Consider the following 15,128-nt stretch of genomic DNA (forward strand, 5'->3'; position numbering starts at 1 on the left):
ATCTAACCTGGGCAACAGTGAGACTTCTTCTTTAAGATAAAAAGAAAAAACTTCTAACCTAATGCTGTATCTCCCAACCTTGTTTTCCTAATCCCTCTCCCCATGAAATTTTAATACCATAGATATTCTGCATATGTTTATGCATTATGCATATATATATATATATCTGTGCTTTACACATAAAAAGAATTAAGATTATTTTCATCTCAAAGAACTAGTCCTTTCTTATTTTAAAGGAATATTTGAAAACCATTCTCTAGTTCAAATGGATTGTGTCCAGGTAGTTAGGGAAGAAGGGCTTAACTTGAGCTTCCTGACCTATAAACCTGTTGGGTCTCCTTTGCTTAACTGGATCCAGCTCTTTCGAGAGGCAGGTTTACGCAAGTGGATCTGATGGAAGACCCAAAACAAGGAAGATACCCATAACCTAGGAGTGAATTTCTACTGAAAATCCTCTGGAGTATACCCCTCCCACTCTACTAAAAATTATGGCAGCATCCCTACAGTTTCTATATGTAAAGTAAGTTTTATAGCAGACTCAAAAAATGTTTCTGGAGTAAGGAGAGAACAAGGAAAAATAGAGCATGGTGTAGATTTTAAGGGAAGTAAAGAATACAATGGGCACTTTTCTTTCTGTTTTTATCATGCCCTCCAACAAGAACAATGACATATTGTTTAAAATAGTTCTAGCTGGGCACTGTGGTTCATATTTGTAATCCTAGCACTTTGGGAGGCCAAGGCATGATGATCACTTGAGGCCAGGAGTTGGAGACCAGCCTGAGCAACATAGTGAGATCCAGTCTATTAAAAAAAAAAAAAAACAAAACCTAAAATATTAGCTGGTTGTGGTGGTGCATACCTGTTAATCCCAGCTAGTCGTGAGGCTGAGGCTCACTTGAGCCCAGGAGGATCACTTGAGCCTAGGAGTTGGGGCTTCAGTGAGCTATGATCACATCACTACACTCCCAGCCTGGGCGACACAGTGAGAGATCCTGTCTCTAAAAGAAAAATAAAATCCCAAAAAAGAAAAAAAGTTAAATAAAATAGTTCTAATTTCACACCCTTTTAGCTCTCTCAACTTTCTGTTCTCTCACTAGATCTGATTTAAAGATAAAATGTTTTAGTAGCTCCTCATCTATTCTTGAGGTTACATAGGCATAAACCGTAGCTGTATAAAACTCATGAAAATGAGTCCCTAAAATCAAAACAATACGACAAAAACCATTCTTACTGTAAACTCAATTTTGACATATATTGTACCTCTCCCTTATCCCTTGTAACCTATCAATCATGTTTTAAGTCCTATTCTTCCACCTAAAACCTCATGTAGTCACCCCTTCCTTCCCTTTGCATGCAACTCAAATATGGCTGTCACAATAGTAATAGGTCTTCTTACCAGTAGGGTCTCTGTCCCATCTGCCTGCACACAGTGAATCTTCCTATAGTTAGACCATGTTACTAACCTGTAAAAACAAACTAACAAAAACAACAAAATCCTACTGTCTACGGGGTAAAATCTAAACCTTTGGGCTATATATATTTTTTTGAGATGGAGTTTCACTCTGTTACCCAGCCTGGAGTGCAGCGGTGTGATCTTGGCTCACTGCAACCTCTGTCTCCCAGGTTCAAGTGATTCTCCTGCTTCAGTACCTCAATTAGCTGAGAATACAGGCACGTGCCACCACGTCCAGCTAATTTTTTTTTTTTTTGTATTTTTTAGTAGAGATGAGGTTTCACCATGTTGGCTAGGCTGGTCTTGAACTCCTGACCTCAGCTGATCTGCCTGCCTCATCCTCTTAAAGTGCTGGGATTACAGGTGTGAGCTGCTTTGTCTGGCTGCTTTGGGCTAGTATTTCAGGCTCTCCAGAAACTATCATCAGTTTATCACTTCTTATTTCCCACTGTGCCACAAAGAGCATACTGCTTTCTCTAGACAAATGAAACTACTATTTCCCAAACAGGCCTAGTACTTTGATGCTACCTTTGCTTTTACAGTATCCACATGTAGAATACCCTCTCCATTCTCTTATTCTACTAGCAAAATCCTAGCCAGTCTTAAAGGCTCATCTGAAGTTTTACTTCCTTAACCATCCCAAGTGAAATCGAACTCACAGCTTCTATGGAACCCACCAAGTAAGTTAGGATATATCAGCTACTCTACACTGTTTGTGTCCTTTCACATAGCATCCTACCTAGATATTACCAGCCTAGAGTATTTAAAAGTAAATAGTCAAAGTGACCCATGAATTAAATCTTTCTAGTCATAGCCATCACCGTTCCTTATTGCCAGCACCACCACCCACATATGCACACACACTCTGCTCAATGGGTGATTCTCCGTAGTTAGACTGCTACTTACATAAACACTCCAGTTTTCATACTGGATAATAAGCTCCTTGAAGACAGGAACCATGTCTCTGTATCTTCCGTCTAACTAAATTAAGTGCTAAATAAACATCCTTCAAGCCAAATCACTGGTCATATACAGAGGGCTGAGAATAAGAAATACATTGCAGATAAACAGAATAAAAAGTCCTTTGTCAGTTGCTTTTTTATTTTGGAGCACTATTACCTTTCAATGTGTAAATATCCAATCTGTCCAGTCAGTCTCAAGTCATAATATGATTCTAACATATTTAAGAGCAGCTAAGCGATCCATGATTAACCTTTGAAGAATAATTATTATGAATGATGTAACAACTGCTCTGGTCGTGATTGCAATAAACACAAGGCAGCACTGGATAAGCACACGGTGGCAAGGGATCCACAAAAGCACTCAAGGGAGATGGGAAAAGGTACCAGATAAATAATATCCCCAATGTTTCACCACTCTATGATGAAAGATAAGGAGGCAGAAAGCACCTCTACTCCCTCTCAGGAAAGAACAAACTAATGCAAAGGCTGACAGAAGAGGAGATTCCATAACATTTAACTTTGGAAGTTCAAGAAAAAATAGTGGAATAAGGTCTTACCGGTACTTTTTCGCACTTTTTAAATTTGGCTCTACTATTTAATGTATGTTGCTCTCACGGAAACAAAGCATAATACCCTATTTTCTCACTACAAGTTTCTCTGTCAATCTCAGTAGTTTTCATTGTGTTGGAAAAGGAATGAGTTCCCCATTTAGAATAGTTTTTCCTATGAGTTGCTACCTAACGAATCACTGTTACCTATCTGCATTTGTCATACTGTAATAACTAGTGCTACAAATAATATCACAAATGACTATAACTTGTAAATTCTGACTTTAAATCACAAAAATAAAAAAGATTACAGAACTATAACATAATTTATAACACCTTATCAGAACTTAAAAATAAAGCCCCAAAGTATATATATAAGTTCTATTCTACTAGCAAGCTCTGCCACAGCACTCATCTTTATCCATTTTTAATTTTTTTTCCCCAAGTATATCTCAAGAGTTGGCAGTGTTCTAGTATGATCAGCCACAGGCCACAGGAACAAACCCGTAATCTGACAAATTTAGGATTACTGACCCACTGCAATGAGAAAAATCACACACCAGATAAATCTTGGGGCAACTCACCAAAGGAAAAGACAGTTTTTGCAATATTTTGAATAAAATGGAATTGAGGTGAGATTCAAATGAAGTGGTGTTTTGATAGGCTTAGAGCAAAGGAGAGCTGTATGTAAAGGAGTAGACTTCAGGATTAGATTGCAAAGCAAACCCAAGGTTCTTTTTCCTTATAAGCAACAAAGTTATGATAGATGTCAACACTATGTCTCTTAGCTGAAGCTCTGCTATCTGGGGTGTAAATCAAGAATGCTTCTCTATGTCAAAGTGACTTAGATTCTCCAGGAAAGAATGGAATGTTTTACTCTTGCTGATACAGGTTGAATTTTCCTAATTCAAAAATCTGATATACACAATGCTCCAAAATCCAAAATTTTTTGAGCACTGACATGATGCTCAAAGGAAACGCTCACTGGAGCATTTCAGATTTCGGATTTTGAGATTAGAGATGCATAAATAGTCGGCATGATGCAAAACTGTATATTTAGTGTCTAATGTCCAATTCTGCATTATATTGACTGGTATACTAATAAGTCAGTATAATTCTAAAATCTGAAAAAAAAATCAAAAATCCAAAATACTTGTGATCCCAAGCATTTCAGGTAAGACATACTGAACCTGTATAATTATATACAGCCAAGTTTCTGATAGTCTATGATTTTCAAGAACACAGTTTTTAAGTAAGCAGGCTGTAGTCACTGAAAGACAGGATTTGCTACAACACTTTATAGATGCATCATTCTTGGGAGAAATAGTTTTCTTTTAAGTTTGGGGCTTTATCTGTTATCTGTTATTCCAACCTGATAAACGGCCAGGCATATTTTGACTTTCTCAGCTAGTCACTTGAGATTACTGTAACTTAAGATTCCTTTTACATTTTATATCAGAGTGTGAAGAACAGCTTGCTAATTATACTGATTCATTCTAATCTTCAGAAAGGAGTTTATTTGCTGGTTTATCTTTTGGTTTATTACACACCAATTTCTCCCAAGATGTCCAATTCAGGCATATACACCAGTTTTGAAGAAATATTTATATCTCAGCCCCAATAAATTTCATTTACTCATTTAATGTGCATAAAAATCACTTAGCAGAAACACACACAAACATACACACAACTGAATGAAAGCCGTCCCCCCCGCCCACCACACTGAACCTAATAGTTTCCACATTACCACCACCCCTGGTGGAAGAGGGTAGGCTCTAGAGTCAGACTGACAGTTTAAATCCCAGCTCCTAATTAGGGCAAAGTAATTAAACTTTCAGTAATTCAGTTTATCTGCAAAAAAAAAAAAAAAGGATAACATAAGGATAAAATAAGTCAACACATGTAAAGCACTTAGAACAGTGCTTGCTATAAAGCAAGTTTGAATAAATGTTAGCTATTTATTAGCAATGTCATGGTTTAAACTAACCCATCTTTAAGCTGTCTTTTTCTTTTTTTTTTTTTTTTTTTTGAGACAGAGTCAGTCTGGCACCCAGGCTGGAGTATACTGGTATGATATTGGCTCACTGCAACCTCCGCCTCCCGGGTTCAAGCGATTCTCCTGCCTCAGCCTCCTGAGTAACTGGGAATACAGGTATGTGCCACCATGCCTGGCTAATTTTTGTATTTTTAGTAGAGATGAGGTTTTGCCATGTTGGCCAGGCTGGTCTTGAACTCCTGACCTCAGATGATTCATCTACCTCAGCCTCCCAAAGGGCTGGGATTACAGGCGTGAGCCACTGTACTCAGCTAAGCTAAATTTTCTATCTTAGTCTCCCTAGATTCCCCATTAATTTGATTAATCCGGTAAATACTGAGTGTCTACTGGGTGCCAGGCAGTAGAGGAGGCACTAGGAATCTTATGGTAAAAAAAATGGATATAATGTTTATCCTCAAAGAAATAACAGTCTAATGAAGACTTTAGTACCATCACATTCTTACTAACAATTCTTTCCATTTTTTCTGACTCTAAAAATATGCCTATGTTATGAAGAAAAGAAGCCAAGCTTCTCAAAAAATCATTATTGACCGGGCGCAGTGGCTCACGCCTGTAATCCCAGCACTTTGGAAGGCAGAGGCAGGTGGATCATGAGGTCAAGAGATCGAGATCATCCTGTCCAACATAGTGAAACCCAGTCTCTACTAAAAATATAAAAATTAGTCAGGTGTGGTGGCATGCGCTTGTAGTCCCAGCTACTCGAGAAGCTGAGGCAGGAGAATTGCTTGAACCCCGGAGGCGGAGATTGCAGTGAGCCAAGATCGCACCACTGCAGTCCAGCCTGGCGACAGAGTGAGACTCCATCTCAAAAAAAAAAAAGCCATTATTAATAGACAGTGATCTCTTTTGGAACAAGGATCATGTTTTGCTGCTGCTAGGTCTAATGCCTAACTAGGAAGGTTCTTAACAACATAATACTCAATAAGTATCTGTGAAATGTTCCTAATTCTTGGTTCTATATTTTATATTATTCCACATTGAACTTTACTACTGATACATTTAATGTATATTTCTCCCTGCCTGCCTCTACCCACGCACACACAGAGCAAAAACACTAGTATTAAACCAACAGCATAACTTACAACTACGGTGACCAACCTTCTCTGTTTGCCCAGTAATTAAGGATTTCCTGGGATGTGGCACTTTCAGTACTAAATTCTGTGCAAAATCAGATAAAGTTAGTCACCAATTTACAGGTAATGGTGTTCAAAAATAAGGTAAATATAACAACATGTAATAACACAAAAAATAACCAAAATTTCACCACTTCACAAATTCTGCACATACAAACTAAAAAGAACATCCACAAGGCCAGTTGCCCAATACCAATCCCACTTCTTCTGCTATCCATCCTCAGCTTCTCTGTTTGGTCTCCAAATTGGGAGATTCAGGTTCAGGAGATTTCCCAAAGGATAACACTTTTAATTACTTTTTTTCCTCACCCTTCCCTTGCTCTCAACTCACATAGTGCTCCACCCTTCACCTATATTTTGTCATTCACAACTCCTTAAGGAAATGTCTTTCTCCTCAGTTCCAAACATCATATTTAATCCCCTTTTCACTCTTGCATTTTCCTCAACCTTTTCCTAGTTACCACGAAGAAAATTCTTGTTCCTTTCTTTCTGCTAAGTAAAAGAATTAGTTTTCCTAGGAGTCCTATCATTGGTAATACTTACAAACCTATAATCAGTGAGAGCTCAACTCTACTTTTAGTGTTTTTTTTTTTTTTGTAAGGCTAGTCAAGTGATGCAGTGGGAGTACATACTTTTAGTTGTTTAAAATTTGTCTTAAGCATTAATATTGCAGTAAGTATTGTCTTTTGAAAATTTAATAAGACATAATTCACCCAACTTAAGTGTATTTTTCAATGGTTTCTAAAATATTCACAGGATTGTACAACCATTGCCACAATCAATTTTAAAACATTTTCAACCTTATTAGCAGTCACTCACTACTCCTACCACTCCTCCTCCAAGCCCCAGACAACAACTAATCTACGTTTTGTATCTACAGATCTGCCTATTCTGCACATTTCACATATAAATGAAATCATACCATTTGTGGTCCTTAATGACCAGCTTCTTTCATCTAGCATGGTTTTCTCAAGGTTCATCCATGTTATACACATATTTATTCCCTTTTAATGTTCAATGATATTCCATTGTATGAACAAACCACAATTTATTAATCCATTCATCAATTTGTGGATATGTGGGTTGTTCTTACTTTTTGGCTATCATGAGTAATGCTGCTATGAACATTCATGAATTAAGTTTTTGTGTAAATATATACTTTCATTACTCTTCAGTGACAATTCTGGGTCAAGTGGCAACTCACTGGTTAACTATTTGGAGGAACTGTCAAACTATTTTCCAAAGTGGGCCGGAAGCGGTGGTTCACACCTATAATCCCAGCACTTTGGGAGGCTGAGGTGGGGGTGATTGCTTGAGGACAGGAGTTAGAAATTATCCTGGTCAACATGGTGAAACCTTGTCTCTACTAAAAATATAAAAATTAGTCAGGTGCGGTGGTGCATGCCTGTAATCCCAGCTACTTGGGAGGCAGAGGTTGCAATGAGCCAAGATCACACCACTGCTCTCCAGCCTGGGTGACAGGGCAAGACTCTGTCTCAAAACAAAACACAACACAATACAAAGTGGTTGTATCACTTTACCTCCAGCAATTAGGGTCCTAATTACTCCATGATCATATCAACACTTGTTACTGTCTATATTTATTATAGCCATCCTAGCAGGTATAAGTTGGCATCTGTGATTTTGATATGCATTTCTTTAAAAAGTAATGATGTTGAACATCTTTTCATGTGCTTATTGGCCATTTGTATTCTTTCAAGAAGTCTGTATTCAAATCCGTTGCCCATTTTAAAACTGGGTTATTTGTCTCCCTCTTTTCTTAATTCAATTTAAAGAGTTCTTTATAGGCCAGGCGCGGTGGCTCACGCCTGTAATCCCAGCACTTTGGGAGGCCGAGGCAGGTGGATCACGAGGTCAAGAAATCGAGACCATCCTGGTCAACATGGTGAAACCCCGTCTCTACTAAAAATACAAAAAATTAGCTGGGCATGGTGGCGCGTGCCTGTAATCCCAGCTACTCAGGAGGCTGAGGCAGGAGAATTGCCTGAACCCAGGAGGCGGAGGTTGCGGTGAGCCGAGATTGCTCCATTGCACTCCAGCCTGGGTAACAAGAGCAAAACTCCGTCTCAAAAAAAAAAAAAAAGAGTTCTTTATATATTCTGGATGCAGTTTCTTAACAGATATGTAATTTACAAATATTTTCTCCCATTCTATACCGTTTTTTCACGTTTTTGGTGGTGTCATTTTCCAGGGCAAAAGTTCTTAATTTTGATGTAATTCTATCTCATTTTAGTTTAGTCAAGATGCTTTTGGAGCAGTATCTAAAAAAAAAACACTGCCCAACCCAAGGTTGCAAAGATTTAGTCCTATGTTTATTTCTAAGAGTTTTATAGTTTTAGTTCCTACATGTAGTATAGTCCATTTTGAATTAATTTTTGTATGTGGTGTTAGGTATAACCTTTTTTGCATGTGGATATCCAGTTAAAAAGCAGGGGAACTAGGCTGGGCACGGTGGCTCACGCCTGTAATCCCAGAACTTTGGGAGGCCGAGGCGGGCGGATCACGAGGTCAAGACATCGAGACCATCTTGGCCAACATGGTGAAACCCCATCTCAACTAAAAATACAAAAATTAGCTGGGTGTGGTGGTGCACACCTGTAGTCCCAGCCACTCGGGAGGCTGAGGCAGGAGAATCGCTTGAACTCAGGAGGCGGAGGCTGCAGTGAGCCAAGATCGCGCCACTGCACTCCAGCCTGGTGCCTGGCAACGGAACAAGACTCTGACTCAAAAAAAAAAAAAAAACAACGGAACTGAGTTAGAGTATAGAGTTTTAATTACAGTTTCTTTGTGCTTGTTTATGCAAATAGTGTTAAGCTGTTACCAACTTAAAATAATGGGTTGTAAAATAGTATTTGCAAGCCTCCTGGCAACCCCAAACCAAAAAACATACAATGGATACACAAGAAATAAAAAGCAAGAGATTAAATCATACCACAAGAGAAAATCACCTTCACTAAAGGGAAGATAGGAAGAAAGAAAGGAGACCACAAGACAAATAACAAAATGGCAGGAATAAGTCCTTACTTATCAATAATAACACTGAATGCAAATGAACTAAATTCTGCAATCAAAAAACAGAGTGGCTGAATGGAGAAGAAAATAAGGCCCAATAATCTGTTGCCTACAGGAAACATACTTCACCTATAAAGATTCACAGACTGAGAATAAAGGGATGGGAAAAAATATTCCATGCCAATTGAAACAAAAAAAGAACAGGAGTAGCTATATTTACATCAGAAAAAATAGATTTCAAAACAAAAACTGTAAGAAAAGCTAAGAAGGTCACTATATACCTATATAAACATCCTCTCTCTCCATATATATGTATACTATATATATATACACACACACACATACACATCTGTCTATATATATCTTCTTGCTGAACTGACCCCTTTATACATATAATATATATTACATATATTTATATATTAAATATTTGTAGGGCATTCAGACACGAAAAAGAAATAAAGCAGCACCTGAATTAGAAAGGAAGTAGTCAAATTATCGTTGTTTGTAGATTATATGTTCTTCTATCTGGAAAAATCTAAAGACTTCACCAAAAAACTATTAGAACTGATAATTTCAGTAAAGCTGCAGGATACAAAATAAATATACAAAAATTAGTAGCATGTTTGTATGCTGAAAGGGAACAATCTGAAAAATCAAGAAAGAAATTCCATTTACAACAGCTACAAATAAAATAAAATACCTAGGAATTAACCAAAGAAATAAAAGATCTCTACAATGAAAACATAAAGCATTAATGTAAGAAATTGAAGAAGTCACACAAAAAAATGGAAAGATATTCAATGTTTATGGACTGGGAGAATCAGTATTGTTAAAATGTCCATATTATCCAAAGCAATCTAAAGATTTAATGCAATTCCTATCCAGATACAAATGACATTCTTCACAAACACAGAAAAAAAAACTATCCTAAAGTTTTTATAGAACCACAAAAGACCCAAAATAGCCAAAGGTATCCTAAGGAAAAAAAATGAAACTGTAGGAATCACATTACCTGACTTCAAATTATACTACAGAGCTATAGTAGTCAAAACAGCGTGCTACTGGAAAAAACAGACACATAGATCAGTGAATAGAATGGAGAACCCAGAAATAAATCCAGATATGTACAGTGAATGAATTTTAACAAAGGTACAAGAACATACATTGGGGAAAGAACAGTCTCTTCAATAGATGGTGCTGAGAAAAATGGATATCCATATGCAGAAGACTGAAACTAGATCCCCTTACTCTTACCATATACAAACATCAAATTAAAATAAATTAAAGACCTAAATCTAAGAACTGAAACTATGGAACTATTACAAGAAAACATTGGGGAAAATCTCCATGACATTGGTGTGGGCAAAGATTTCTTGAGCAATACCCTACAAGCACTGGCAACCAAGCAAAAATGGACAAATGGGATTACATCAAATTAAAAAGCTTCTGCATAGCAAAACAATCAACAAAGAGAAGAGACAACCCCAAGAATGGCAGAAATTATCTACAAACTACCCATCCGATGAGGGATTAATAACCAAATTACATAAGGAGCTCAAACAACTCTATTGGGGGAAAAACCCTACAAATCAAAACTATACCATGAGATATCCACCCTACTCAAAATGCCTTTTATCCAAAAGACAGGCAATAAATGCTGGTAAGAATGTGGAGAAAAGAGAACACTCATACACCGTTAGTAGAAATGTAAATTAGTATAACTAATATGGAGAACAGTTTAAACAGTTTAAAAGTTCTTCCAAAAATTAACAATAGAACTAACATACAATCCTGTAATTCCACTCATATACTTCAAATGAGTTTATCAAAGAGATATACTCATTTCCTTTCTTTTGGGTATATACATTCCCATGTTTACTGCAGCACTATTCACAATAACCAAGATTTGGAAGCAACCTAAGTGTCCATCAACAGATGAATGAATAAAGAAATGTGGTACATACACACAATGGAGTACTATTCAGCCATAAAAAGGAATAAGATCCTGTCATTTGCAACAACATGGATGGAATTGGAAGTCATTATGTTAAGTGAAATAAGCCAGGCATAGAAAGACAAACATCACATGTTCTCATTTATCTGCAGGAGCTAAAACTCAAAACAACTGAACTTATGGAGATAGAGAGCAGAAGGATGGTTACCATAGGTTGAGAAGCTTACAGGGCTGAGGGGTGGGAGGGATGTGGAGATGGCTAATTGGTACAAAAAATTAGAAAGAATGAATAAGTCCTAGTATTTTCTAGCACAACAGGGTGACTATAGTAAAAAAAAAAAAAAAAATCAAATCATACATTTAAAAATAAATAGAAGAGTATAATCGGTCTGTTTGAAACACAAAGGATAAATACTTGAGGTGATGGATATCCCATTTATCTTGATGTGATTATCATGCATTGCATGCCTGCATCAAAATATCTCCTGTAACCCAGAAATATATACACCTACTATGTACCCACAAAAATAAAAAACAGCCAGGTCAGTGCCTCACATCTGTAATCCTGGCACTTCCAGAGGCCCAGGCTGGTGGATCACTTGATGCCAGGAGTTCAAGGCGATCCTGGCCAACATGATGAAACTCTGTATCTACTAAAACTATAAAAAGTAGCCAGGAGTGGTGGTACATGCCTGTAGTCCCAGCTATTCATGAAGATCGCCTGAACCTGGGAGGAGGAGATTACAGTGAGCCAAGATCATGCCAATATATTCCTGCCTGGGTGACAGAGCAAAACTCTGTCTCAAAACAATAAAAAATTTAAAAATTTAAATTAAATTAGGCCGGGTACGGTGGCTTGTAATTCCAGCACTTTGGGAGGCAGAAGCAGGTGGATCACCTGAGGTCAGGAATTCGAGACCAGCCTGGCCAACATGGAGAAGCCCCGTCTCTACTAAAAATACCAAAATTAGCCAGGCATGGTGGCGTGCCCCTGTAATCCCAGCTACTCAAGAGGCTGAGGCAGGAGAATTACTTGAACCGGGAAAGTGGAGGTTGCAGTGAGCTGAGATCATGCCACTGCACTCCAGCCTGGGCAACAGGGCAAGGCTCCATCTCAATCAATCAATCAATCAATCAATCAATCAATCTACATGAATAAGATAAGAAGCAATGGTCAGACACCTTGGGGTAACTTAACATTTAAACAATTTGGTCAAAATGTCTAAAAAAGGTTTTATTTTGCTTCATGTTCAAATTGATTATCAGTTGTAAAAAAAATAAAAGGAAAAAGTAACAAACTCAAGACAGAAATTCTTAAAATCCAACATGTTGCACTAGACAATTTCAGACTTAATTTTTGTTTACAAAAAGTAGAAGACTGGCCATCAAAACTCTAATTTAGGCTAGGCACAGTGGTTCATATTTGTAATCCTAGCAGTTTGGAAGGCTGAGGTGAGAAGTCGCTTGAAACCAGGTATTCAAGAACAGCCTGGGCAACACAGTGAGACCCCGTCTCTACAAGAAATAAAAGTTGGCTAGGTGTGGTGGCACATACCTGCAGTCCTAGCTACTCAGGAGGCTGAGGTGGAAGGATAGCATGAGCCCAGGAGTTCAAGGCTGCAGTGAGCCATGATTGTACCACTGCACTCCAGCCTGGGCTACAGTGAGACTGTGTCTCTTAAACATACATACACACATGCACACACACACATACACACACACACACACACACACACACACACACACACACACCCTCTAACTTAGAAACATGTGAGCATGACACCATTCATGAAGTAGTTCCCTCCTCCATACTCCAAATAAAAGCAGAGTCTACTCAGTGCTCTAGAGCTATCTATCACTTCACCAAAGAATATATAACATGATGCTACAGGAAGGCCATCAGCAAAATCTGGACTGAGAGGTACTTTATAGGATAAATGATCAAGTTACTTCAACAGAAAGTTAAAAAAGATAAAGGAAAAAAGATAAAAAGAAATTAAGGAGGAATCTATAGATATAGCAACTATTTGCTAAGTGTAGGTCTTATTAATAAGAAACTGTAATGTTGTTAATGGTTTAAGTGATATATCTTTAATAATTTTATTAAGACATACTTTAAAATCAGATAGTTCAACAATTTGAAGTGTATGATTCAATGGTGTTTTTAGTAAGTTTACCAAGTTGTAGAACCATCACTAGATTATTCCCATAAGAACCTTTACATCCAATAATTGTTAGTCCACCCCTCTGTCCCCAGCTCACCAGATTAACTTTCTGACACCACAGATTTGCCTTTTCTGAAACTTTCACATAAACAGAATCATGCAGTATTAAGTTTCCTGTGTCTACCTCCTTTCACTTAGCACGTTTTGGTCACCTACGCTATAGCATGTATCAGCAACTTGTTTTTATTGTTTAACAGTATTCAATTGTATTGATACAACATATTCATTCACCAGTTGATGGGCAGTTAGGTTGTTTCCAATTCTGAGACATATTGTAAATAATGCTACTATTAAACATTCGTGCATGGAAATCATTGTGATCATTGTGTCGATAGATACACAAGAGTAGAACTGGTGGGTCATCATGGCAAATTTATATTTAACATTTTAAGGAAGTGAGAAACTGTTTTCCAAAGTGGTTGTACCATTTTACATTTCCACCAGCTGTGTATGAGAGTTCCTGTTTGTGATCACATTTTGCATACTTATATTTCAGGCATATATACAGAAATACTATGGGCTGAAATTATATGATTGAGGGATTAAAATAACTAGTGGTGGGGCAGGGGAGGAAACAGGTAGCCATAACAGATGAAACATATTTATGGTGATAACCCTTGTTTTCTCTGGGTGGTAGAATACAAATGATTTTTATTTTCTTCCTTTTGTACAGTTGTATATTTTACTTTTAATACATTGATCAATACATTCATGGCAGTGTTCAAGACTAACAGTGTAACAACTTGAACATTTCATGAACAGAAAACAATTGACTTGAACAGTAAGCTTTTTCAAGTTTTTAATTTTCTAAGGAAATTTTAAGATGTACAGAATGAGTTCTATGTGCCAGGCCCTAAGCTCAGTGCTGGGGTCACAAATTTGATTAAAACTTAGAAACAAAGAAAGGCAAGTCTAGAATGACAATATAGCTATGGTCAGTGCTACAGCAGAGCTACTCAGTCAGGAGTCATCTTAATCAGACTCGGGGTCAGGGAAGGCTTCCTGAAAGAGAAGGTAATTCGGTGATTTGAGGGAATTATGTATATATACAAAATACTTCTCATTAGAACCATTTCATTAAGTAACACAGTCACTTCTTAAAGATTAAAAATGAAGGCCCTGCTTTAAATGCCAAATCTCTCCTTTTGTAGTTAACATTTCAACAACTTCAAATATCCTTCTTAAATTTCTTATAAATTGAAGAATAGGAGATTCAGAAAAAAGAAAAACATCTTATCTTGTGATGTTTAGAATATAATGACTATATAAAATCTGCAAATGTGTACAGCTGGAAATTTTTAAAAATTCATTATATTTCTGTGTGGTTGGATCACAGTCAGTCAGTATATCCTTAATTTTCATTTTAATAGCACTTCTAAAAAGTTTATTGATGCTCTAAATAAGGAGTGAGCAAACTATAGGGAAATAGGGAGAACTATATATAGAGGCCATACACGGCCTACAAAGACTAAAGTATTGGCTATTTAGCCTTTTCTTTTTTTTTTTTAAACAGAAAAAGTTTTTCCACTCTTGAAAAAGTCTCTGAATGGATTTCTGTTCATACTGGAGCTAAAACATGTTTTACTAATAAACTCTTATTATCAGCTTGTAAAGTAAGAAGTCATCAGAAAAGCACTAATTGTTATGGAACTCAGTCTACACACTTGCAGAATTACAGACTTGCTTATGGTGGGAAGAAGAAAGATTAGGAAGGCGTTTCTAAGAGAGAATCAACAAGAGTGAGTAATTAGCTTTTAAAAATGT

General features: G+C 37.1%; 1 protein-coding gene across 4 annotated transcripts in view; it reads right to left on the reverse strand.

Moving 5' to 3' along the window:
• The window catches only part of MAP4K3 (mitogen-activated protein kinase kinase kinase kinase 3), a 181,715-nt gene that overhangs the window by 114,515 nt on the left and 52,072 nt on the right, over positions 1–15,128 (reverse strand). Inside the window, exon 1 of one of the 4 annotated variants that reach the window (XM_064364021.1) lies at positions 860–955. The exons of the other annotated variants lie outside the window; for them this stretch is intronic. The gene's annotated coding sequence lies outside the window, so the exon portion shown is untranslated. Of the gene's footprint in view, positions 1–859; positions 956–15,128 lie in introns of those variants that run through there. 4 annotated transcript variants of the gene reach the window in all.

This window comes from Aotus nancymaae, unplaced genomic scaffold (assembly GCF_030222135.1).
Source record: "Aotus nancymaae isolate 86718 unplaced genomic scaffold, 86718_ANA_hifiasm-v0.15.2.pri h1tg000057l, whole genome shotgun sequence".
NCBI lineage: Eukaryota > Metazoa > Chordata > Mammalia > Primates > Aotidae > Aotus > Aotus nancymaae.